The sequence below is a fragment of the Macaca thibetana genome, chromosome 8 (genome assembly GCF_024542745.1).
Source record: "Macaca thibetana thibetana isolate TM-01 chromosome 8, ASM2454274v1, whole genome shotgun sequence".
NCBI lineage: Eukaryota > Metazoa > Chordata > Mammalia > Primates > Cercopithecidae > Macaca > Macaca thibetana.
In genome coordinates this window covers 87,635,020-87,662,678 of record NC_065585.1, presented here as the reverse complement: position 1 = coordinate 87,662,678, position 27,659 = coordinate 87,635,020, and the positions used below count along the sequence as shown (strand labels likewise).

The 27,659-nt window shown below is 39.6% G+C and overlaps 1 protein-coding gene across 2 annotated transcripts in view; it reads right to left on the bottom strand.

Annotated features, from left to right (window-relative positions):
* PENK (proenkephalin) overlaps positions 1–27,659 on the bottom strand; it is a 1,067,564-nt gene that overhangs the window by 601,066 nt on the left and 438,839 nt on the right. The window contains exon 1 of one of the 2 annotated variants that reach the window (XM_050802368.1): positions 12,392–12,395. The exons of the other annotated variant lie outside the window; for it this stretch is intronic. The gene's annotated coding sequence lies outside the window, so the exon portion shown is untranslated. Of the gene's footprint in view, positions 1–12,391; positions 12,396–27,659 lie in introns of those variants that run through there. 2 annotated transcript variants of the gene reach the window in all.

Genomic DNA, 27,659 nt, shown 5'->3' with positions numbered 1-27,659 from the left:
ACATAACATACAAAATATGTGTTAATTGACTACGTTATCTATAAGGCTTTGGTCAACAGTAAGATAGTAGTAGTTAAGTCTTTGGGGAGTGAAAAGTTATATTTGGATTTTTTGCAGTGTAAGGGTTGGTGGCCCTGACCCCCACATTGTTCATCTGTAGTTAGGTTTTGCTTTTTTATTCCATCTATAAATCTCTGTCTGCTAATTAGAGTGTTTAGACCACTTTTATTCAATGGAATTATCAATTATCAATTATTCAATGACGGGTCCAAGACCGTCTTGCCATTTGTTTCCTATTGATCCCATGTGTTTTGTTCCGTCCTACCTGACTTCTTGGATTCGGTACTTTTTAATTTTTAGTATTTGATCTCTACTATTGGCTTATTAGCTATGACTTGTTATATTTTCCATTGTTTACTCTAGAGTTTACAATATACCTCTTCAAATTATTATCATCTACCTTCAAATGATATTATATCAGTTTCTGTATACTGTAAGCAACTTACAAAAATAGTGGTTCCTTTCCCTCTTCTCACTCTTTGTGCCATTGTTGCTATACATGTTGCTTCAACATATGTCAGAAACCCTTCATTACACTGTTGTTAATTTTTTCTTGAAGTCAATAAGATCATTTTTTTTAATTTAAAGGAAAATATTCTTGTGTGTCTACCCATCTTTCAGCTATTTTAAACACTCTTCATTCCTTTGTGTAGATTCAAGTTTTCATTTGGTATAGCTTTCTTGAGTCTAAAAAGTTCTGGACATCTCTTACAGGCAGGTCTTCTGGTAAAACAAACAAACAAAAACAAAAAACAAAAAACAGTCTCTCACCTTTTGTTTATCCAAAAAGTGTTTTTATTTCACTATCATTTTATAGGATATTTTCACTGAATATAGAATTCTAAGCTGCAGTTATTTTACTTTCAGTTATTTAAAGCTGGTTTCATAGTTTCCTGGCTACAATGTTTCTGATATGAAGTTCTGAGTTTATTCTTATATTTGTTCCTCTGTATATAATGTCGATATTATCTGTCTGCTTTTAACATTTATTATTTATTTTTCTTTTTCAGCAATTTGATGATTATGATGCACCATGGATTCATTTTCTTTGTGTTTTTCATGGTCGAGCTTCTTGGATGTGTGGATTTCTGGTTTCCAACAAACTTGAAAAATTTTGTGACTTTTGTCTTCTTTTTTTTTTTTTTTTTCTGTTACTCTCCCTTCTTTCGAGGCTCTAATTGCACACATATTAGAGCATTTGCTCTTATCCTACAGTTCAATAAGGCTCTATTCTTTTTTTTGTTTTTCTCAGTCTTTTCTTTTTTCTATTTTTAGGCAGTTTCTATTGTCTATAGTCAAGTTAATTGATTTTCTTCTGCAGTGTCTTCTTCTGTGAATTTTATGTTGAACATTGACGTTTTTATATCTAAGCATTCCATTTATTTGTTTATCTTCCGTTTCTCTTCATTGTGTTGATTTATTTAAATTCTTAAGCATATTCTTAATAACTATTTAAAGTTCTTGTCTGATCATTCCATTATTTCTGTCATTTTGAGGTCTCTTTCTCTTGATTCATTTCTCTCCTGGTCACATTTTCCTTCTTCACATGCCTAGTACTTTTCATTGGGTGCTAGGTGTTGTTAGTATTACATTATTGAGTGTTTGAATTCAGGTATTTGTTATTTTAACAGTATTGACTTTGTTTGACCTGGCAGGTAACTTTTGCATCAACTTAATCCTTTGGAAGCTTGTTTTGAAGATTTTCAGGGGTAGTCTGGTAGAGTCTTTAATCTAGAGCTATTTAAGCTCTACCACAAAACCTAACCCTTTCAGACTCTCTGTTGAATGCCTTGGATATTTAAGTCTCTTCATTCTAGATGGCTGTAGTTTTAAGGTCTACCAGTCCTTAGTGAGCTGTTTTTGTCTAACTTTGTGGACTTTGTCTATGTATGCATAGCCTAGAATTCAACAACAGAATCAAGAGATGCCATGAAGATTTCTTTGTTTCTTTCCCTCTGTCCTGCAAATTTTAATGTCCTCAGAAGCCTGGGACTCTAATCTCTATCTTCTCAACACACTTAAAACTCCACGCCCTCCCCGAATTCTCCCTTCCTACACTACTTTCTAGAAAGTGTCCCTAGGCAGAAAGCCAAGGTAATAAATGACTCACTTCATTTCATTCCCTCAGGCATCATAGTCCTTGTCAGGCCTCTGAGCCCAAGTCAAGCCATCGCATCCCCTGTGACTTACACATATACACCCTGTATATGTGCCTGAAGTAACTGAAGAATCACAAAAGAAGTGCAAATACCCTGCCCCGCCTTAACTGATGACATTCCACCACAAAAGAAGTGAAAATGGCCGGTCCTTGCCTTAAGCGATGACATTACCTTGTGAAATTCCTTTTCCTGCCTCATCCTGGCTCAAAAAGCTCCCCCACACTGAGCACCTTGTAACCCCCACTCCTGCCTGCCAGAGAACAACCCTCCTTTGACTGTAATTTTCCTTTGCCTACCCAAATCCTATAAAACGACCTCACCCTTATCTCCCTTTGCTGACTCTCTTTTCAGACTCAGCCCGCCTGCGCCCAGGTGATTAAAAAGCTTTATTGCTCACACAAAGCCTGTTTGGTGGTCTCTTCACACGGACGCGCATGACAGTCCTGTGTTGCATGTTGTCCAATGTCTGAACACTGTTGTTTCATGTATTTTGTCAAATTTTCAAATTGTTTATGAAGACAGGCAAGCCCAATACCATTTATTCTGCCATGGTTGAAGAAGTTTAGTCTGTACTTTGCTGCAATTTTGACTTTTGTTTTTCCAAGACAGACCTGCAAGGAGGCAGCCCTGACATAATTTGCCAGTGGACTGTTGACGAAAAAAGTCAAACTCTGTAAAATATTTGAAGAGATCTATTCTAAGTCAAATATGAGTGACCATGACCCTAAACACAGCCTTCAGGAGGTCCTGAGCACATGTGCCCAAGGTGGTAGGGGGTAAAGCTTGGTTTTATCCATTTTAGGGAGGCATGAGACATCAATCAAATACATTTAAGAAATACATTGGAGTCAGGCGCAGTGGCTTATGTCTGTAATTCCAGCACTTTGGGAGGCCAAGGCAGGTGGATCACTTGAGGTCAGGAGTTTGAGACAAGCGTGGCCAAATTGGTGAAACCCCATCTCTACTAAAACTACAAAAATTAGCCAGATGTGGTGGTGCATGCCTATAATTCCAGCTACTCAGGAGGCTGAGGCAGAACTGCTTGAACACAGGACGTGGAGGTTGCAGTGAGCCAAGATCATGCCACTGCATTCCAGCCTGGGTGACTGAGTGAGACCCCGTCTCAAAAATAAAAAAACAAAGAAAGAAAGAAATACATTGGTTTGGTCCAGAAAGGCAGGACAATTCAAAGTGGGGGTGGGGTGGAGTGGATTTCCAGGCTATAGGTAAATTTAACATTTTCTGGTTGACAACTGGTTGAGTTTGTCTAAAGACCTGGGATCCACAGAAAGGAAATGTTCAGGTTAAGATGAAAGATTATGGAGACCAGGGTTCTTTTGAAGTCTTAACAGTGACTGCCCTTAGAGACAATAGTTGACAAATTGTTTCCTATTCAGACCTTTAAAAGATGGTAGACTCTTAGTTAATCTCTTGAGGACTGAGTGGGCCTAGAAGAAAAAGGTCTAGCTATGTTAATAGGGATTCTTTACAGCTGCAAATTTTCCCCCACAAAGGACAGCTGTGCAGGGCCATTTCAAAACATGGCAAAGAAACATGTTTTGGGGTAAAATATTTTGACTTTCTTCTTTGTCACATAATGTTATACCACGGTCAGATTGGAGAGTAAGTCATGACATATAGGGTTAAATAAAACCTCCTTGATGAGAATTTATGGTTTGTAGGGCAAGACTCCCCAGACCCCTTAGATGGGAATTTGGGCAAGATAGAAAAACAAAAAAAAAAAAAAAAACAGAACTTAGTCCTCAAGATGATCACATTCATTCACTTTACTAAGGGAATGAGAAAGAGTAGCAAGAGAAGCCCAGCAAAGGCCTTGGAGAGGCCACAACAGGCAACACAATGAACACAAACTGGGGTGAGAACAATTATAAAAGTGATCAGAAGTGAACTGAGATAAATCATATAGCCTGTTGGATATAAAATACTTCAGGAATAAATGCTCAGTGCCATGAAGTAAAACCAGTACCCAGGCAAAAGTTTAATTCTCTCAGCAAGGCAATTTACTTCTGCAGAAGGGTGCCACTTGTGTCACTCAAGACCACAAGAGCACAGGGAACGAAGGAGATTAGGGATTTTTAAATCCTTAACACAATCCCTACCTCTGTGTCCTTCCCTCATGGGCTGGGGTCAGACCGTACAATCTGAGCTGACCTGATTGGCTACTTGTACATATTTTTCTAAATATAGAAGGGGAGGGGGACTTGAGGTACAGAGGTGCAGCATGTGAGACGTGCAGTTTCAGGGGAACAATGGGTGCAGGTAACCAAGGGAACAGATGTGAGTCATTGATTAGAGCTGATGGGAAAGGGGTAGGCTCTTTTACGGTAACTAGGGGGCAAGGAGGAACAGGAAAGTTGAGTTTGAGAACAAAAGACAAGGAAGTTAGCCGGATACATTTTTGGAGAGAAACTCAGAGAAATTCATTGTATCTTACATAACCCAAAGTTATCAGTTTATCAAAACGAAAACTACAGCTTAGTAAAGTTGTTATTTGCTCATTGATACACAAATAATTAATATCAGAGACTTATTCTAAATCTTTATCCAAAATTCTGCCTATAATAGAAACTGACAATATCTTCAACAGCCCATAATCCTTAACAAGAAATCAAACTTATTCCATCCTAGGAAATGTTCTGGGGAAACTGTGGTCCACGAAGACTATCTGTCTTAGTTGTATAGCAATCTATGCTTTTAAATGGCAGGAAGGCCCACCCAAGCCTCATCCCCAGTAATAGCTTGGTAGTCTATTAGACTTCCTCTTGAGTCTAGGCTTGGAAGATATCACCTCTACTTTTTTTTTTTTTTAATAAAGAAGTCGCATCAGGCTAACGGATAACCAAAGGAATGACCTGTGGTGTCCTTCTGACCCTCATATAGACCACACCCTTCAGAAGGTCCTTAAATTCAACCCATTTGTCTATGACAATGGCAAGTAATTGATAATCAGGAGTGGGTTGGCTTTTGGGTCTCACCTATAAATCTCTGAATTGACAGACTGAGTTTTGCAGAACCCTGCAAAGAGTAGGTCCAGTAGTTTTGATAGGCCTAATATGATTTCCCACCTACTTCTTAATAAGAATTCAGGTTTTTACTGGTCTGTCAGTGAATGTTTGGGTAACTTGATAGCAAGGTAATATAATTCTAATATTCAAAGGCAAAAATTAGGAGTTGGTGATCCTAACTGCACTCTGTACCTTCAGTGTTGGGACTCAGAATTATTCATTTACTTGTCTACCTCCTCATCTCTTTATCAGAAGTGGGAGGCTGCTAGAGATCAGGGTTGGGATGTGCAAGGGTCCAGGTGTCAGCTGATGGGCTGAAACTGGAAAAATCAAGTTGCACTGGGGTTGCTTGATTTGGTTCTGAAAAGAGGGAAAAATAATTTCTAAAAATAGATAAAGAAAAAAGTGAAGAAAGGCAGGATTTGTTTTCTTTTATGGTAGTGAATAGACTAGAATCTTTCTTGACTCTTCCTTCTTACCCTCAATCTCAGCATGCAATTAATTTATGATTCCTTTCCACCCAAAATCTGTTACTTACTCTCAGTTCAACTTGCAATCTTCTAATCCGTGCCTGCTTATCTCTTGCCTGGACATTTGTGATAGTCTTATCTCTTGACCCTTATTCTTTTCCTTCTGCAGTTCACCCTCAATACTGCTACTGTAAGTTAACTTGTCAAATCAATGCTCAGAAGCCCTAAGTGGATTCCCATTAGAAGTAAGATAATATTCAAACTTAACTTCATTCTAAGTCCTTAAAAATTCTATCTGTCATCAATGCCTCCAGCTCAACAACGTGCCCCATGCTCCAGCCTTAAATACCATTCCCCCAACGTGCCATTCACGTTCCTTTTCTCTGGTTTTTGTTCCTAGTATTCCCACTATCCATAAAGCCCCTTCTTTAGTTTCACAAAGTTCTATTTATTTTCAAGGTTCTTTTGGCCCGTACTTCCTCAGTGAAGCCTGCTCACAACTTCCCAAGAAAGAATACCGTTTATCTGAAATTATGTAACTTTTTAACAACCACTAGAACACTTGCCCTGAGTTACTGTTCAATGGGTCTGCCTACCTTCTACGTATCTTTATTTCTCTATCATGTAGCACACAGGAAGTGATCATTAACATCTATTTAAATAAATCAAATTGCATAAGAGTTCACGATGAAGGCACATTGTAATCTAAAATAGGTATGACTGATGCCTGGAATCCATATAGCTATATCAGATTACAGGATACTTGTGAAAGTTCTTTGGTGATGTAGCTAATCAGGGGATTATGCAGGTGATGTGAGGGTGAGTGGAGCCAATTCTTTTCATTAACTAGAATTATTATAAAATGTAGTACTGGAAATGACTTGAAAAATCATCTAATCTCAGTATGATTTCAACTCTTATGCTTATACTAATTGTTTGGTGGAGACTCCCTGGGGTACTACATTAGGGATTCTCTGGTCATGCACAAAGGACAATTACTAACATGCTCTGACATGTAAGTAATGTTTGATATGTGTATTTGTGAAAAGAGAGTGGAGGGGGGAAGTACTAGTGTGTGAACCTAATAGTTGCCAGTCCCTGATGACTAATCTATATGTTTCTTTAGGTCCACAATTTAAACATCTTAGAAATATCCATTTCTATCACATTTTTAAGACTTCCATATAAAAACAAAACAAATCTTGCTATATGATTTGCTGTAGTATATAATTTTTAATATATAAAGATTTGTGTCCTCTTTAATCCATAACTATGCTGTGGGTTAACAAAGCCTCCTTAACTCTGCCTTTGGGAAACATAGAAGCTTGTGTTATAATTCATGTAGGAGCTAGCTATGGTTTGGATATTTGTTCCCTACAAATTTCATGTTAAAATTTTATCCCCAGTGTTGGAGATGGGACCTAGTGGGAGGTGTTTGGGTCACAGGGATGGATCTCTCATGAATGGCTTGGTACCATTATCACAGGAGTGAGTTTTTGCTCTACTAATTCCCACAAGAACTGGTTGGTAAAGCCTGGCACCTCCCTCCCCTCTCTCTTGCGCCTTCTCTTGCCATGTGATTTCTGCATGCCAGCTCCCCTTCACCCTCTGCCATTAGTGTTCCACTGAGAATAGCCTGAGCCCTCACCAGAAGCAGATGCTAGTGCCATGCTTTCTGTATAACCTGCAGAACTGTGAGCTAAATAAGCCTCTTTTCTTTATAAACTACTCAGCCTTAGGTCTTCCTTTATAGCAACACAAATGGACTAAGACAGAGCTCCTACAAACCTGAAGGTCACTGTTATTTTTCCCCACTATTTCTGTTTTCATCCATCCATTACCCTATTACCCATCTGTATTAGTCAGGTTTCTCCAGAGAGACAGAACCAGTAGGATACATGAAAAAAGATTTATTAGGGAAAAATTGGCTCACACAATCAGAGAGGCAGAGAAGTTCTATGATAGGCTGGTCTGTAAGCTGGAGAAACAGAAAAGCCATTAGCATGGCTCAGTTCGAGTCTGAAGCCTCAGAACCAAGAAATCTGATAGTGCAGCCTCCAGTCTGAGACCAGACCTCCAAGAGCCTCCAGGAGGCTGTGTGTACAAGTCTCAGAGTCCAAAAGCTGAAAAACCTGGAGTCTTATGTCCAAAGGCAGGAAAAGAAGAAGCACACCTCTGCAGAAGGAAGAGAGAGAGCAGAGAGAGCACAATCCTCCGTCTTCTACCCATTTGTGCTAGCCTCCAACAAATAGGAAGGTGCCTGCCTGCACTGAGGACTGGTCTTCTCCTAGTCCCTTGACTCACACATCAGTCTTCTCTGGAAACACTCTCACAGACGCACCCAGAAACAATGTTTTACCAGCCAACTAGGCATCCCTCTATTCAGTCAAGCTGACCCCTAAAATTAACCATCACACCATCCATCTATCCATCTATCCAGTTTGTATTTTACTAAATGAGATAGTAAAAATAACACAGTTGACTCAGGGGTTGGTGTACTGACCCCTGCACAGTAAAAAAAAAAAAAAAAAAAAAAAAAAAAAAAAAAAAAATTCCATATATAACTCTTGACTCCCTCAAAACTTAACCACAAATAGCCTATTGTTGACCAGAAGCCTTAGGGGTAAGAAACAGTCCATTATCACAAATTTTGTACATGTGTTATACACTGTAGTCTTACAATAAGATAAGCTGGAGAAGAGAAAATGTTGTTAAGAAAATCATAAGGAAGAGAAAATATATTTACTATTCATTAAGTGGAAATGAATCATCATAAAGGTCTTCATCCTCATTGTCTTCACATTGAGTAGACTGAGGAGGAGGAAGAGGAAGGGTTGGTCTTGCTGTCTCAGAGTAGCAGAGGTGGAACAGATGGAAGAGGTAGAAGGCAAGGCAGAGGAGGCAGGCACACTTGGTATAACTTCTATAGAAAAAAATCACATATAAGTAGATCCATACAGTTCAAGGATCACCTGTATTCGGAAGGCACTGTGCAAAGGCTAAGAGGTGCTAATAAGGATCTGCTAAGCATTGATTGGAAGGGGAATATTACTGTCTTGGATCTAGCAGTTGACTCAGTGCTGGCTTACAACTCAAAATCATCTCTGTGTCACTGACCTTCAGTTCCTGGTACAAACCAGGCTATATGACATTCTAGTCCACAGCTAACCCTTCTTAGTTTCTTGATTAACATTGTTTGCACCAGCACCACACTGGGATTTTGAAATTCACTTTCTGTTGCTCTAATTTGTATCACTGCCACCTCTGCTTTGTTATTAGAAGGCCTTATAAATGTACTGTCAATATGAAGCCACTTTATAGAAACAATAGACTTTCTACTGCTCTATTTAGCATGCAGAGGTGCTCCAACCTCCCATCCTTAAATAAAATAAAACCCTTCTAGCCACTTTAATCTCCTTCCTTCTACTAACAGCAAAACTCCAAAGAGAGGACTCCAAGTTTACTGTGTCTGTGTCCTCACCTCCCGAATCAGGACCATCCACCACTCTCCAAGGTCCCCAATTCCCTTTTTTTTGCTGAACCCAAAGAATGTTCTTCAGACTTTATCTTTGTAACTGAAATGTTAACTTGAATTACTTTTACCCCGGAGATTTAGATCAGATCTAAACTACATGCCACCACCCAGGACATATGGGAGCATAATACACTCTCCAATCTTTCCATGGTTACCCCAAACTTGGGTCCGCAGCTCCACTCTGCCGGTTCTGCAGTGGATTATTTTACAGCCCGTGCATATTTTCCTACTCCACAACAATCCATATTTGCCGTTTAATCCTTTTCCATTATTTATGCAAACTACACTCAGAAAGGTCTGTGTGTGGGCAGCAGAATTTACTATAGCTTGGTAGATAGAGAGGAGATGAATTATGCTGAGGCAAACTCAACAACTTCAAACATGGCATTAGTCATCCCACTTTTCAGCAGCTCTTCAGCCTCCCCCTCACTCCTTCATCCCACCTGCTGTTTAGCTTCAAGACATATCACTGGCTCCTCTTTCTTCCTTCTCCTCTGATCCCTCCCTTTTACCTCATTCCTAAGTTTCTCCTTGTCCCCTCTCCACACATAGGATCCCAAATTCTCATTCTATTAGGCAAAGTCATTCAGTTCTCTCCAAGTTTTACTCCTAAACACTAAACTAAGCCCACTTAATTAAGCCTAGCAAGCCTAGCCTGGCAGAACCACAAAGATTTCTGTTTGGCAAATTCAAGTCTTCCTTCTAAGGCAACTGGGGTTTTACACATATTTTTTCCTCTACTACATCTTACAACCTCTCCATGGCATTTGACATTTTGATAATTCTTTCTCTGAAATGTTTTCCTCCTCTGACACCTTTCTGTCTTGATTTCAATCTCAGTTCTCTATTTTTCTATTTGGAAGGCTTTTATTGCTTTGCATATTTTTTAAAGGTTGATTCTAACCTTGCCCCATGTATTTTACTCTAGAGCAGCTCCAGCTCTGTTCAACAGAAATATCATGCAAGCAGCATATATAATTTTAAATGTTCTAGTAGCCACATTGTGAAAAGTGAAAATTGAAAAGTAAAGTTAACTTTGTAACATATACTGTCTAACCAATATAGCTAAAGTATTTTTATTCATTATGTAATCAAAATGAAAATTATTAATAACTATATTTTGGCCGGGCGCGGTGGCTCAAGCCTGTAATCCCAGCACTTTGGGAGGCCGAGACGGGCGGATCACGAGGTCAGGAGATCGAGACCATCCTGGCTGACACGGTGAAACCCCGTCTCTACTAAAAAATACAAAAACTTAGCCGGGCGAGGTGGCAGCGCCTGTAGTCCCAGCTACTCGGGAGGCTGAGGCAGGAGAATGGCGTAAACCCGGGAGGCGGAGCTTGCAGTGAGCTGAGATCCGGCCACTGCACTCCAGCCTGGGCGACAGAGCGAGACTCCGTCTCAAAAACAAACAAACAAACAAACAAAAAAAAAACTATATTTTATGTTTTTTAAAACAAAATCTTCAAAATCCAGTGTGTATTTTATACTTACAATGTGTCTCAATTCAGATGCTAAATTTTCATCAAAATATTTTATTGGTGCTTGGATTCATAAACTTTGGACTTGAAAAAGTGGATGTACGGACCCAAATTGTTTGAAATGTAACCTTTCCAATAATTGAATGCACACCAAAAATCATTATGTTTTCGTATTTGCATCCATTTTGACAAAACTGGTTCATCATTTTTCAAAGAATGGATTTGACTTTGAAGCAAAAGCATAGCTGTCCAAGCTTAGTAAATTTTCTTCTCTTTTTTTTTTTTTTTTTTTGAGACGAAGTCTCACACTTGTCCCCCAAGCTGGAGTGCAATGGCACAATCTCGGCTCACTGCAGCCTCTGCCTCCCAGGTTCAAGTGATTCTCCTGCCTCAGCCTCATGAGTAGCTGGGATTATACCCAGCTAATTTTTATACTTTTAGTAGAGAGGAAGTTTCACCATGTTGACCAGGCTGGTCTCAAACTCCTGATCTCAGGTGATCCACCTGCCTCGCCCTCCCAAAGTGCTGGGATTACAGGAGTGAGCCACTGCGCCCGGCCAAAGCTTAGTAAAATTTCTAATTCTTATGCCAACTTGGTGTTATTAACATGAAATTCAAAGGTATATTGCAGACATTGAAAAGCAGCTCTACATGTACTATTATAAACAAAGCATTCCTTAAATTTTTCATGTGGTTCTTATAGCCAATATACACAATTCTGTCAATTACAATTAAAAGCTTGTACATATTGATTCATATTGTAAAAACATGTAAAGTTTTTTTTTGGTTTGTATTGTAGAAGATTTCAATTTCAACATAAATGATCATACCTGTCTTAGCTAAGTCATAAAGAAGCTTTTCTTTTCCTTGGCACTTAAAATTTTGCTCAGTTGTAATATCTCCTTTTTCATCTCTGATTTTATTTATTTTGGATCTTCCCTCTTTTTTTCTTAGTCTGGCTAAAGGTTTCTCCATTTTGTTTAAGTTTTCCAAAAATCAACAGTTTATTTCATCAATCTTTTGTATTGTTTTCATTTCAATTTTATTTCTTCTCTGATGTTTGTTATTTATTTTCTTCTACTAATTTTGAGTTTTGTTCGCTCTTGCTTTTCTAGTCCTTTAAGATGCATCATTAGGTTATTTCTTTGAAGTTTTTCTTCTTTTTTGATGTAAGCACTTATAAACTTCCCTCTTAGTACTGATTATTGACACTGTAGCAAGCATTCCTTTCATGGTTACTGGGTACTTGAAATGTGGTTAGTGCATCTGAGGAGGTAAATTTTTAATTTTATTTTATTTTAATTATTTTACAATTAAAATTTAAAACCAAGGCTATGTAAAATATTTTTTCTTTGTTGTTTCAGTAAGCAAAGTTTTACAAGCACTGCAACATGTAAGACACCACCTTTATTCTGTTCATAGCAACAGGAGGCAGCCAAATGCCTAAGCAGATAGGGGTGGGTCTCGGTTAAACCCCACCTTCAAGACAAAAACAGCCTGAAGGCTGAAAGACCAGACTGCTGGTCCTGGATGAAACCCGCAACCCAGAGTGAGAACTTCTGTTCCTGTCTGCCCACCCTTTCCTGATTAAATTTTTCTGAATAATGCCTTTTAACCAATCAAATATTGCCTTTTCAAATACTACCTATGACCTGCCCCTCCCCCATTCTGAGCCCATAAAAGCCCAGGACTCAGTCACACTTGGGGGCACTTTCCTGCCTTTAGGTAGGGGGACCAATCCCGTGTCCCCTCTTTGCCAAAAGTTGTTTCATCACTCAATAAAAACCCCTGCCTTGGGCTTAATACCTAGGCAATGGGTTGATAGGTGCAACAAACCAGCATGGTACATGTTTACCTATGTAACAAAGCTACACATCCTGCACATATATCTGGAACTTAAAATTAAGTTAAATTAAATTTAAAAACCTGCCTTGCTCACTCTTAGATTGTCAACACATTCTCCTTCTTCTGGATGCAGGACAAGAACTTGGGGACTGGTGTGCAAGACAGACTTGGCCCTGGCAGCTGAGTGGGTGGGCCATCTCCTGCAGTGGGCAGTGTGCCCAGGCAGCGTGGCACTGGCCAGAGGTCCCTAGCTTGCAAAGTGACCAAGAAGAAAACCCTGTTTCACTAGACAGTGCGTGTCGAGCATCTGCATCATCTCTTGTTATTGTCGAAGGGTTGATTCAGTTTGAATGCTTATTTTTTATGCACTGATGTAACATTGTAATATATTTATTAGAATATTTTATATGTGGAGTACAAGTTACAGTGGTACCTATGTAAATCAAAATTAGTAATTAATTTGAAATACTTATTATTTTAATTATCTCATAATTAAAACATTTTTCTAGATTGTTTATCTTTTAGCCTCTTTGGGCTTGACAAAGACTCTCTCCTTTGACCAAAATCTCAGGCTCCTCTGAGTCCTGAACTTGGCCTGCTTTTGCTTCGAAATCAAATTCATTCTTTGAAAAATGATGAACCAGTTTTGTGAATATGGATGCAAATGTGAAGGATAATGATTTTTGATGCTCTTTCAGTTATTGGAAAGCTTACGTTTCAAACAATTTGGGTATGTACATCTACTTTTTCAAATCCAAAGTTTATGAAAACCAAGTACCAATAAAATATTTTGGTGAAAATTTAGCATCTGAATTGAGACATATTGTAAGTATAAAATACACACTAGGTTTAGAAGATTTTGTTTAAAAAACATAAAATATAGTCATTAATAATTTTCATTTTGATTACATGATAAATAAAAATACTTTATAATGAGTTAAATACTATATGTTATTAAAATTAATTTTACCTTTCAGTTTTCACTTTTTACTACGTGGCTACTAGAACATTTAGAATTATACATGCTGCTTGCATTATATTTCTTCCTTTCTTTTTTTTTTTTTTTAGACGGAGTATCAGTCTGTCGCCTAGACTAGAGTGCAGTGGCATGATCCCTGCTCACTGCAACCTCCGTCTCCCGGGTTCAAGCAATTCTCCTGCCTCAGCCTCCTGAGTAGCTGGGATTACAGTCACGTGCCACCTTTCCCAGCTAATTTTTGTATTTTTAGTAGACATGGGGTTTCACCATGTTGGTCAGGCTGGTCTTGAACTCCTGACCTTGTGATCCACCTGCCTCGGCCTCCCAAAGTGCTGGGATTACAGGTGTGAGCCACCACGCCCGGCAACTTGCATTAATTTCTATTGGACAGAACTAGAGCTACTCTAGAGTAAAATACATGGGGCAAGGTTAGAATCACCTTTTAAAAATATAAAGTTATAAAAGCCTACTGAACAGAAAAATAGAGAACTAGGAATGAAATCCTGTGTCCTCATAGAATCTAGCTTGAGCAACAATCCTGCTAAATCAGATTAGTGAAAAAATCTACCACCCTTGATATCTGACCACTTTAATATCTTATTGTCATGGCCTGCCTCCAGCAGTCCTATCAAGTCAGTTTAAGCAGGAACTCCTTATCCTTGATGTTTACCCTAGTAATTTTCCATCCACTGACCCCACCCTTGGTTATAAATTCCCACTTATCCTTGTTGGAGTCGGAGTTGTCCAATCTCTCCACTGCAAGACCCTGTGGTGGTAACCCTATCACCATAGCTCTCTTGAATACAGTCTGCCTTACCATCTTTAACAAGTGTTTGGAGAATGTTCTCATTTAGCAGGCGGCAAGAGCTGTGTCTTTTCTGCTCCGTACTTCTAGTGCCTAGCATAGCACATAGCAAAGAACAGGTGCTCAATTAGCACTTGTTGACTGAACAGCCAGGGCTCACCATGCACCTCTTCCCTCCCATTCTTTCCTCTAGCTGACATGCCAGTATTGCAGCACTGCATTAGATGTCTAGATACGCTCCTTATTTAACATATGGCATATCTAGCAAAAAGAAAAATGAAAATGCTTAAAAGGAATTCTGCATACATATTTTCTCAGTGTGGGTCTCAAAACTTGGAGAGTTCAAATATTCAGAATGCTATCTACACAAAGATCAGAAAAGAGTTGTTTTCAATTGCAGGCTTTATATATTTCCTTGAGAAGATCTGTGCTTAACCCACAGGATCAAAACAATATATACTGTACTTGTCATGACTAGAGGCAGTTTGAGAGATCAAACAGACCTGAGGTTCAAACCCTGCCTCCTCTACCTGATAGCATAATCTCCGGCAAACTACTTAGTGAGACTAAGTCTCACTGTGCTCAAGGGTAAATTGGCAATAAATCTAACTATCCCCTGAGGTCACTGTGGAGATCAAGAAGCATGCAAAACACACAGCACAGCACTCACATGGTAAGATCGCAGTATACCTTAGCAATTTTTAGCAATTTTTATTATGAATAATAGTAATAAACAAAATGTGTCAGCTAGCGTATTTTATTATAAGCATCAGAAATAGAGTCCGATTAACTTAAGCAAACAAGGGGGGAAGGAAGGTTAGTTATAAATGCTGTAAAGCAGCAGAGAACAGAAAGGAAGACTGAATCAGGAAAAATAGGTAGCAAGGATGCTCTGGGAAACTACATTTCATAAATTTAAAAATTTACTCAAAATGCCATGATCAGAATGATTCACCTCGGATGATTGTTCTGCCCTGTGCTGCTAGGTTAGATGTTCAAGTTACAAATTCATGGAAGAGAGTTTTATCTGCCTAGTATGGGTAATTTTATGCCAACCCTTTGGCATGGCGGCAAAGGTGGCAGGGGTGGCTTGCAGGTCTGCACCACCTTGATTGACAGTTTCTTCAAGAATATATTCACATGGTATGGGTTATCCCTCTCAGTAAAATTGGAGTGTTGCTTTCAAAACGAGGAGTAAGGAATGCTTTACAGGTAAAAACAGCAGATGTTCTCTACACATCGTTTTATCATAAGCTATAGATTACACAGTCTCTGCAGTGTTTGTACAGGATATAGAAAAGCTTTTGTTATTATCTGGTTCACTCCAGTGAAATAGAAGTAAAACAGGTGGAGAGCTGCCTGCTGAGGATGCGGCCCTGAGATAAGGATTCCTGGAATGTTTGAGCTGGGAGGGGTGGATTGCCCAAAGCAATCTATATTATTTGAGACTGTAGGAAAATTTGAATAGTGGTGGAAGGATGCCAAATTCTAGATGGAGAGATGTGGCCCTTGAACTCTAAAGCACAACATCAGACAAGAGAATGAGCAAAAGTGAGAGACTAAAAAATAGAGAGTAAAATGAATTGGGTTTGAAAGACTTAGAGCATCTAGTGCAGTTAAAGCTCTGAATACAAGTAAGGTGGTTTATTTCTTGTTTTTCTGCCTCCCAGAGCATTTCCAGTGGCTAAAGATGAGTGCTTCAAGGAATCATCCGAAGAGGTTCTGCAGGGCTAGAGAGACTCCAAACACAAGAATTGGGCAAACACTGAACTGGATGTGGTTGCTGAATTGTTTCTGTCCTTGTCTTGTCCAGATGTTTTACATCTTTCATCAGGAAATTTCTCCACTGTCCTTGAGCTAATGTTTTCCAAATGCCCGTCAATAGATCAGTGCTGATCTGTGACAACATTTTCATTGATCTGTAGTCATATCAAAGAATAGAAAAATAGGCTGGACGTAGTGGCTCATGCCTATAATTCCAGCACTTTGGGAGGCCAAGACGGGCAGATCACTTGAGGTTGGAAGTTCAAGACCAGCCTGACCAACATGGATAAACCCCGTCTCTACTAAAAATACAAAATTAGCCAGGCGTGGTGGCACATGCCCGTGATCCCAGCTACTCGGAGGATGAGGCAGGAGAATTGCTTGAACCCTGGAGTCGGAGGTTGCGATGAACCGAGATTGCACCATTGTACTCTAGCCTGGGCAACAGGAGCGAAACTCCATCTCAAAAAAAAAAAAAAAAAAAAAAAAAGAATAGAAAAGTAAAAATTCATATTTCTCAAGTAAGGTTTTCATAAAATTAAACTTCCTCAATTTGAAGGGTTTTTATTCTAAAATTATGTCCTTCTTCATTCTGGTTTCTCTTCAGATTGTATAAACCTTTTGGTTTTTACTAAAATTATGTCCTCACACATTTTGATGTTAAAATGTCCTTATTTTTAGTGGGAAGATGGCAAGAATGGATCATAGTTTTTATAAATATCTTTACTTGGCACAATAAATACCTGGCAACTCTATATTGGTTTCCTCTCTACTTTTTAAAAAAAAAATCATGTTAGTCTGTAAAATATAAAACCTGAAAACCATGGCTCTAAATGCCTCTAAGTCACTCATGGCTTACTTCCCACGTGAGTGCACACGGGGAAAGTTGTTACAGTCCCCATCAGCAGGAGGAACACAGGAGACCCAAGTTCAAATCCTGCTTCTCCACTTACTGGTCCTTTGACCTGGAATAAGACGTTTGGTTTTATCTGTAAAATAGCAATGAGTATTGTACCTACCTTATAATGGTTCTTATGGGGTGCTCAGTAGATGTTTGCTCTAATGACTGCTATTACTAATTTCAGGTAAATTTTTTTTGTCTCTCAAATTATAATTAGAGTTTAGACTTTAAAGACCAGATCTTTTCATCTAAATTTTTATATCTCAAAATACTGTCTAAATAATGGACAAATCCCTCCTTAAGGTAACCATTTAAATTCATTCTCTGAAAAAAAGTATTGCATCATGAAATGAAAATCACCTTTAAAAATATAAATTGCAAAGTGAATGGTGATTTTCCTTTGACTTTCCATTGATACCAGAAGGAGCTAGATTGTCAGAATCCTTTAGAATTGTAAAGAAAATGGCAAAGGCGACCAGGGTCTGTTCCTCATTTGTTGTGAGTAGATACTTATCACCAACACCCATAGGTCTAATCCTGTCTAAATCTAGAAATAAGAGCTTATACTCAATAACTTCTAAAAATTCCCCAGATCAGAGCAATTGGATTTAAGCTTCATAAGCAAACAATATTGTATAACTTTTAATTGCCTAATTGTAGGCTCAAGCATGTTACGTTATTTTCATTTCAAAGTTTAAAGCCCAAGTCTATTTAAATAAGCTGAAATCAATGGCACTTCATAAACTGCCTCTTTTACAACAATTCCACAGTCATTCTCTGTCCTTTTTTTCTTTGCAATAGCTTCAACTTTCATCCTTTCAGAACAGATCACTGGCAGAATGTTCCTACAGTAGAAATAACTACTTTGTAGTTTTGTTTTATTATCAAGATCTGAAATATTTTAACAAATGTAAGTCAGTTGGTGGGACCTGGCAAGCTCTGGAAAGAGCTCTGGAGAGGAACCAAAATATGTCTCTCACATGTTCCCACGCCTTCTTATGTAATAAAAAGAGAACATGCTGCCTGAATGTCTTTCATCATTATGATTCTCTAAGGCTGTCTGAAGTGTATGGATAATCCCATTGTTACCTAATCCATCACAGTACTTAATATTCCCAGGAGCACCCTTCCGGCTTTCCATGGAAAATTTCAGTTTCAGAAACCTGGGTTTGGAAAGCTCAACATTCTTGATTTCAAGCAACGAATTGAGAAGCCTGGTGAGCAGGGTAAGCTTGAAGGGTGGGGCTGGTATTCAGATCTGGGTATTTTCACCTACAGTTCCCTCAGATGGGTTTTGCGATTAGATTTGACAGTCTCTGGAGGCTGTATCTCCATAGGCCTAGAGCAACAGGCTCACTTTCAAACAGTAAAAGGAAATCTGATAGAATGCAATGGGTGATAAGGTCATGTTTTCCTGTGCAGTATTTATTTGTTCTGCTCTGACACTAGGTTTTGTGGCTCGAATTAAATTTTAACAAAGGCTGTCTGAGAGTTTCCCCTGGGAAGGGGCTGAGTCAAGTTGGGAGGGTAGAGCACTGTGGCGGATGAACTTGGGGCAAAGCTGCACTGAACATTTGGATGAAAGCTAAGGACTCAGGATGACCACTCCACGTGAGCAGGGGGACAAGGCCACACTGCAACATCAGCCAGGTGTGCAGTGAAGAGTGGGGTTCAGGGCAGGTGCAGTGGCTCACACCTGTAATCCCAGCACTTTGGGAGGCCAAGGTGGGCAGATCACTTGAAGCCAGAAGTTCGAGACCAGCCTGGCCACCATGGTGAAACCCTATCTCCACTAAAAATCCAAAAATTAGCCAGGTGTGGTGGCACACACCTGTAATCCCAGCTACTCGAGAGGCTGAGGCATGAGAATTACTTGAACCCAGGAGGTAGAGGTTGCAGTGAGCCAAGATCACACTACTGCACTCCAGCCTGGGCAACAGAGCCAGAATCCAGGTGCTGAAGATATAGCAGAAAACAAAACAGACAGTGTCCCTGTCCATTAAGAACCTGTTTTTTATTGAGAGTTGTGTATAATAAATACGTAACAAATAAAGCAGAGTATAATTTCAGGAAGTAATAAATGCTAAGAAGAAAGCTGAATAAGAACCACAAGATGGAGATAATGAAAAGAAAGCCACTTTAAGTATGCTTATCATATTTGAGGGACAGCATCTGTGAGAAGAAGAAATTTGAGTTGAGGGGAGCTGATTAAAACCAGGGAATTTTCTGTGTAAAGATCCCATGGAGCAGTTCTCAGGGAGAACAGCACATGCAAAGGCCCAGTGGTGGAACAGTTTGGCATGACTGAGAAATGGCAAGCTCAGTGTGCCAAGAACAGGTTGAGCAAGAGGAAAACCTGGCAGGCAATGAGTTTGAAGAGAGACAGCAGGCAGGTTTTAGGGCCTTCCAGGCCCTGGTTAAAAGCTTGAATTTTATTTAAAATGAAATGAAATTCAATAGGAGAATTATTTCATTAAATAGGAGATATTTAATAGGAGAATTATTTCATTAAATTCCATTCTAAGAAAACCACTCTGGCTGAATGTTGTAGCACAAATTGGAGGTAGACAAAGAGTCATGGCAGGGAGAATAATTAATAGACCGGACTGGACATTATGGACCAGGATCATGAAAATAGAAATAAATATCTCAAAAATATGTATAAAATTAGAGATAGAAATAATAGATCTTGCTAACAAATTAGTTGTGGGGGTTAAAAAAATAAGGACAGAATCAAGAAAGGGTCTTTGAATTTCAGATCAAGAAGGCAAGGATTCTGGGCAGGTTGTTCTCCTTATTTATTCTCCATTAAAATTATAAACCACCATTTCTTGGTTACTGTAGATTTTTGCTCTCAGCCTTGTAACTGTTCATTTTTGTCACTTGCAGCATAGCTACACTCTGCAAATGATCAAAATCAGCATCGCTCACTCTGTGGGGCTCTCGGAAACGAGTCCACTTAGCTCTCCCCAAACTCCACAGGGTTCCCCCAAATGGCAGCACTGGGGCCCAGCGTGAAGCAGCTAATGCTGTGTATGGGATGCAATTTCAAAACAACCCAGATTCATTCTAGCTAATCAAGTGGGCCAGAGGCGAGCGCACCTCAGATGTCCACAACCACACAATCCCCATAGCCCGTTTTATATTCTCAAATATATTTCTTTGAATAATTTTTTGAAGTGAAATTGTTTTGAATTCCCATAATCTTTCTGTTGAAATTTATGAAAAAAAAATGATTCATGTGCTCTTCTGGATATAAAATGTAACTAGAAAAGTAAAGCAAAAATAAAATCAATTCCATGCTAGGAAAGGAAATTCAGAATTTATACATTCGATGAAGAAAGCTGGGACATAATTAATTAGCAACTATTCTTAAATTTGGATGAGCAAATGTGTTCTGTTTTGATTGTGGAATGCTCGGCTGCGGAGATGTTCTGGATCTGATGCCAATCAGCCTCCCATTTTTACTCAATTAAGTGTCATCTAGAGCTCCTGCTGGCATAAAATGGTTTCAAGTTCTCCTGTTTTTCTTTTGCTTTCTTGTCAAAATCCATTTACTACATGGTATCAAAAACTATCTTTTAATACAGAAAATGTAGAGGTGTGGATAGGTATGCAGAACAGGATCTGTGGAAGCAGATAAACTCACCTGAATCCAAGCTCTGTCACTTTCTAGCACCTGCTCTTTGCTATTATTTCACCTTTCAAATCCTTAGTTTCCTCAAGTGCAAAACAGGTAAAAATGCTCACCTCATAATGCTGTTGTTAGGACTAAATGACATAGAGTAAGGACTTAATGAATGAATGGTTGTTCTTTTGTAATAATTATAGACTCAGAGGAAATTGCACAAAGAATATGGAGACGTCCCTGTGTGCTTCGCCCAGTTTACCTCAATGGTTACTCCTTACATATAGTACAATACCAAAACCACAGAATTGATTTTGATATAATGTGGATGTATATTTTGAGGTCATTTTATCACACATGTGTATTCCTATAGTTACCACTACAATCAAGATAAAGAACTCTTCCATCACTACAAAGGTCTCTCCCTCACGCTACCCATAAAGTCACACCCACTTCTTTCCCTCACTCCCACCAACTCTAACCTCTAGCAACTACCAATCACTATAGTGATGAGTTTTCCATCGCTGTAATTTTGTATTTAAATATAAATGAGAATGTTGATATAAATGGAATAACAGTGCATGACCTTGAGACTGGCTTTCCTTTTTCTTTCAGCATAATGAACTTGAGATTGATCTACGTGGTTGCATGTGTCAATAGTTCATTTCTTTTTATTCCTGAGTAGCACTCAATGGTATGCATATACCACAGTTCGTTTAGCAATTCACTTATTGAAAGACATTTTGGTTGTCTTTGGGTTTTGGCTATTACAAGTAAAACTACTTGGGAACACCTTATACAGGTTTTTGTCTGGATATAAATTTTCAGTTCTCTGAGATAAACACCCAGGAATGTGATTGCTCAGTTTTGTCAACTTTTTATCAAATTCTCCTGTTATGAGTCACAAGATTGCAGTTGTTGCAATACAAGAGATTGCCAATAAGCTCCACCAAAGGCAAGGAGAGGAAGTTGAATAAAATCCTTGGGGAGTACATTAGTCCATTTTCTGTTACGTAGAATACCTAGAACTGGGGAATGTATACAGAAAAGAAATTTATTTCTTACAGTTATGGATGCTGAGAAGTCTCAGATTGAGGGATCACATCTGAAGAGAGCCCTCTTGCTGGTGGGGACTCTCTGCAGAGGCTTGAGGCAGCACAGGGTGTCATATGGCAAGGGGGTAAGCATGCTTACATGCTAACTCAGGTCTCTCTTCCTCATCTTATAAAGCAGCAAGTTCCCCTCCTGTGGTAATTTATTAATTCATTAATCCCTTAATGGTTTAATCCATTCGCGAGGGCAGAACCCTCATGACCCTCTCACCTCTTAATACTGCACGGTGGAGACTGAGTTTCAACATGAGTTTTGTAGGGGACATTCAAACATAGCAGGTAGGATTGCAAAACAATTATATGTTAATCGGGATAATTAATATTAGCTACTCCAACAAACAACCCCACAATCCTACTAGCTGGAAACAGTCATCATTTATTTCTTCCCCAGTCAATGTCCACTGTGGGTTGGGCAGCTCTGCTAAGTGACTCTCTCTCTCTACTCTGTGGCTCCACCCATTGCAGGGTTCTAACAGCTCTGCCATTTTTGCTTTTAGCTGGGTGGATGGGAGAGAAAGGAGAGCCCATGAAAAATCAGTCTGGATGTTTTTGGACTCCGGCCTGCAAATGGCGTACACTGCTTTTGTTTACATTCCATTAGCTAAAACCAGTTACACACCACCACTAACTACAAGCAAGGTTAGGAAATGCATTCTCCCGAGAAGAGGTAATGAAGCATCTATCTGGCTAGGCTCTGTCACAGAGAAGCATTGTATCACTAGTAAGCAGCAGCTGTGAACTAGCAGAGAGACAGATATTGTGTTATTGCTATTAAAGCATTGCAAGTTGAACTTAAATTTTGTTTGAGGTAAACTCAGTAGCAATCCTTGAATCACTTTCTATGAGGATGACTGACAGAACTAAAGGCAAGGTAATACCTGTAACACAGATAACAGTGCCCACTATTTGGTAGTCACAATCATGAAGGCAGCTGATGCATACTGCGTATATTAAATGCTCCTGACTGGAAGTAGGTGATCTTTGGGAAATTCAGGAGTGAAGAGGGGATGAAGAAAGAAGAAATGGAAATGTGCCCAGACCAGACTCACTGGCCTCTCTTGACAGCTTTCAAGGATTCTGCTCATTCTACAAGATATAGCCAGGCTAAATCCAGGTTAAGCCAGGATCATCCAAGGGTCACGTCCAGCCCTCTGACTGTTTTTGTATGGCTGTGAGCTAAAGACAAGGTTTATATGTTTAAATGGTTTTTTTAAAGAGTAAAAAAAGGAATATTATTTTGTAACACTGAAAATTACATGAAATGCAAATTTCATTGTCTATAAGTTTTGTCAGATCTCAACCAAATTCGTTTGTTTCCATATTATTTACGGTTGCTTTCATTCTACCCCACAGAGTTGAATAGTTACAAGAGAGACTGTATGTGGCCTACAAAGCTGAAAACATTTACCCTCTGGCCCCAGTTTGTCCACACCAAGTATAAGCCATCTGGGCCTCATAGCTTTTCAAAGTTTTGAAAATGTTATTAGGTTCATGGAAAGCCATGCCTCTTTTATGCCATCTTTATTTAGTGACTTTTTCACATTGGAAAAATGCACTGTTATTTCTTAAAATCCACTTTTAACTAACCTTCATCATCTACTTGTCAGAGGAGCAGTCATCCCGAGCATTAATAATCCTACTGCTGAGCCTGCAGGGATAATGGTATTATCCTTGGAATCTACCAGCATCGACCTTAGAGTTTTCAGTCCTGAAAAAGAACTGCAACACATCCAACATTGCACCATCCTAAAATGTTACATAACTGTAGCATAGTCATATAATGTGACTGAAAACCTTCACTATGAAAAAGACATTCCCTGGACATAAAGTGTACAGGTTTTTAACTGTATTTATAAATCGTTAGCTTTTTAAACTTGCTTGTTTCCCTTTGAACAACAAGTTCAAAAGTGTCAGAAAAAAAATACAAAGTTTTCTTTAAAGAAAAATGTTCCCATACTGGCAGTGTTGTGAAATACTTTATCTTTTAAAATAACCTCCAGAAACTCAGCTGTAACACCAAAATTGACAGAAATGAAGAAGTAGCCCTTGGGTTATTTTGATATCCTGAGAGAATACCTGAATCTCTCTTCCTCTGATACCTTAGGAAAATTATCACATTTCATATCTCCTCAACAACTCATGAGATTTCCTTTTCCATATCTGTTTTTTTGTTTTTTTGTTTTTTTTTGACAGGGTTTCACTGCCATCACCCATCACCCAGGCTGGAGTGCAGTGGTGTGCTGTAGGCTCACTACAACCTTCACCTCCCAGGCTCAAGGGGTCCTCCTGCCTCAGCCTCCTAAGTAGCTGGGACTACAGGTGTGCACCAACACACCCCGCTAATTTTTGTATTTTTAGTAGAGATAGGGTTTCATCATGTTGGCCAGGTTGGTCTTGAACTCCTGACCTCAAGTGATCTGTCCACCTCAGCCTCCCAAAGTGCTGGGATTACAGGCATGAGCCACTGTGCCCAGCCTGGTTCTGTTTTAAATGTGTAGTTGACAAGAGCACTGGCTTAGAAATCGGACTGCTCCAGATTCACACTCTCCTCTGGTACTTAAGCTCTGTGACTTTGGGTAAACTACATGCTGCCCTGTGTCTCAGTTTCCTCATCTGTAAAAAGGAGGTCACACAGGGCTGACTTCAGAGAGTTACTGTAGAATCAAAGGGGGTATATCATATAAAGTCCTTACCACAGTGCCTGGCACACAGAAAATTGTCAATAATATTGTCTAGGATTAGTGATTTTTGTAGACTCACTATTTTTCAACTGCATGGTTGTAAAACCCAGAAATAGTTACAGAGACAAGTAGTGACCATTATCAACAAAATATAAACCATCTGTCAGTGAATTAAACAAATTCAAACAACAAAAAAATGTCTCTCATTTAGCAAGGTACAGAGTGAAATATATCAGTTACATGGTCAGAAATATTACAGGTATTAACTTAAGCCAACATAATCATTTTGCATAATGCTGTCTTAAACTCTTAGTAAATCTTAAGATTTATATAACCACCTGATTAACTCATCTGCCCCTATTTAAGTCCTTCTCATGATGAGGAAAACACTGTCCCTTGAAGCAACCCATTATGATTTGAAACACTCTTCCTTAAACTGAACTGAAAATTGTTTCTCTAGTGCTTACCACCTTTGTATCAAATCCCACACTCTGGAGACAAATCTAATAGTGCTTACCTTTGACAGGCCTTCAAATGTTTGATAACGTCCACACTTCTCCTGAGTTAACTTCTCCAGTTCCTTTAACTCTTCATCACACCACAGGGTTTGTGGAGCCTTCATCGTCTTGGCGACGAATCCCATTGTGCTTTAAGAATAACACAACCCCCTTTAAAAAAAAACATCTCTAGACCCTGCCCTGTGGCAACTGAACAACCACCTAAATTAACCCAACTGTGCAGCTGGAGAAAAGGATTCTAAGTATGTTCTCAGAGCAAAATTCAAAGCAACTTATTTAATGTTTTCACTGGTTCTGTTCTGCAGGTTAGAATAACATAACAATAATACTGAGAGGCAGCATGAGAAACTAAAACTTTAGGACTCAGTGTTTAGATAATTTAAAATTGGAGGTCTTGTTTATTTAGTCCCCCATACCTCTAAATAGATTCTGAATGTCTGAATGATACTGAACCCAGCAATTGAATGAATGTGCTTTTCTTTCCAACAGTATGTCAAGAACTGTGAAGGGTCTGAGATTTTATCCTATTTGCAAACTAACAAGTGAGCCTGCCACCGTTTTGTGGATGCTGTCAGAAGACACGAGACTCCTGGGTCAGAGCCAAGGGAGTTTATTACCAAGGCACAACAAGTAGCCTAAGCTTCATGTTCCTGTTGTTTCCATTTGCCCCTGTGTTCCATGGGTGTGAGGTGGAACAGTGTATGTGGATGGTAAGATTGCAGTGGTTTGCATTACAGCTGAAAAACCTCAGGCTTAAATATCCTTTCAATCTTTTATAACAGACTGCAAGCAAGCTTACCCAGCTTTTGCCCCAGAGGGAGACATTGTCTTTATTACACTGTACAGTAAACAAGCCTGCCCTCTGCTTCAGAGGAAGGTACTAATCTCTGTTTTCCATGGCTGTTCTCTATGCAAATATCCTTGAAAAGAGTCTATGACAAAAGCTGTCAAGGCCTCTGCTTGCAAGATGTGTGCAGGGCAAGAGACGCATGGAGAGTGGTCTCTCAGCACACCGTAGGGTTTTATTAGAAGGAGTACTTACTTCTCTAGAATATTAAACCAATCAGTAAGTATTTGCTGAATGTCTGCTTTGTGCTCAGCAGTTTTCTAGGTACTGTGAAGAATGAAAAGTCCATGGTCTCTTGATTCCAGGTGCTTAGAATTTATCAGGTACTACTTGACCCAAAACAATAGGAAACAATGCAAGATAAGCAAAAGCTAAACTAGGACTTACGCATTCATTCATGCAAATACATATTGCATGCCTCGTATAAACACTAGCACTTACTTAGTGCCAACAGTATGCCAGGCACTAATCTAAGCCCTTTACATTTATCAAGACAAGCATGTGAAATACCTCCTAGTATATTCCTTTTTACAGATGTGGAAATAGAGGCACAAGCATGTCGAGTAGCTTGTCCATAGTCCCACAGCTAGGAACTCTTCATCGTGCCCAGACACTGACTCCGGAGTCACAGTCTTACCCTGATCACTGAACTGCCTACCTCGTCACAGACACTTATCCAAGCTGGAGCTCTAAAGTCAGGGCAGGGACAAACCCTGTCTTCATAGAGCTAACAGCCTCAAATGGCACACTTACTAGTCGATAAGAGCTTGATGACAGGGAGAATAAAAGGGCATTTTTGACAGAAAGCCCAGTTCAGAAGTGATTGCAGAAATCAGTCCAGAAGTGTTGATGGCCTGAGCCAAGCAGGGGCAGGGGAAATGGGGAAGAGGGCACAGAAGAGGGAGAACAGAGACATAAAGCATGAGAGAAGTGAGTAATGGGAGGTCAGAGGTGAAGAGGAGAGAAGTGTCCAGATGGACCCTAGCATCTGGACTGGGTTCTGCATGCCTGTGTCATCTGCATGCACAGATGGCCCAAATTAATGAAACTAGGAGGAAGGGCGGTACTGGGGAAAGGACACTGATTCCATTTGGGACATGTCCAGTTTGAGGTAACTATGCAATGTCCAAGTCAAACGTCAGTTCGATCCAGAACATAGATACTAGTTGCCACCATGGATGTGTGATTTGGCCCAAGGTGCGTGTGGAGCATGCCAAGAGTACAGAACCAACCAGACAGCAGAAATATACTCCGGGGACAGGGAGAGAGGAAGAGAGGAGTTCAAAGAAAGGAGTGATGAAGCAAGCCTGTAGCAGCCAGGGAAGCCCCTGGAGCAGGGTTTTGAGCACGCATTGGCAGGAGCAGCCTTGGTGCCATCATCCTGGAGAGTGGAGTGCACGAGGCAGTGTGGGCCAGAGAGCTCGTGCGGGCCAGAACATGCATCGTGATGGCATCATTTATAGTTCTGGGCCCTGGTAACTGGATGGGTCTTTGTTTCCTAAGTGCTCAGAAGGTGGAGATATGCGGGTTTGAAGGCAGAAGCCAGGAGATTTTCACGTATGAAGGTATTTAAAATACAGTGTGTCCCATAATAGGAACTCAGGAGGAGAGAGATATCAATGTAGGATTTAAAGAGTTGGCTCCCAGCATACATAGTTAAACTCTCTCATCCATCTTCCTTATAAAATATAGATTTGGCTCTAATGCTGAGCTCTTTCAGGGTAGTCTTGGGCGAGAGCAGTGGCTGCAGAGGGGGAGAGTGGACATCTACTTATACTGTGAGGGTCTTCTCTGGGAGCCTTGGAGCACATGTCAGATTATTTCATCCCCCTGGTCACCAGCCTGATG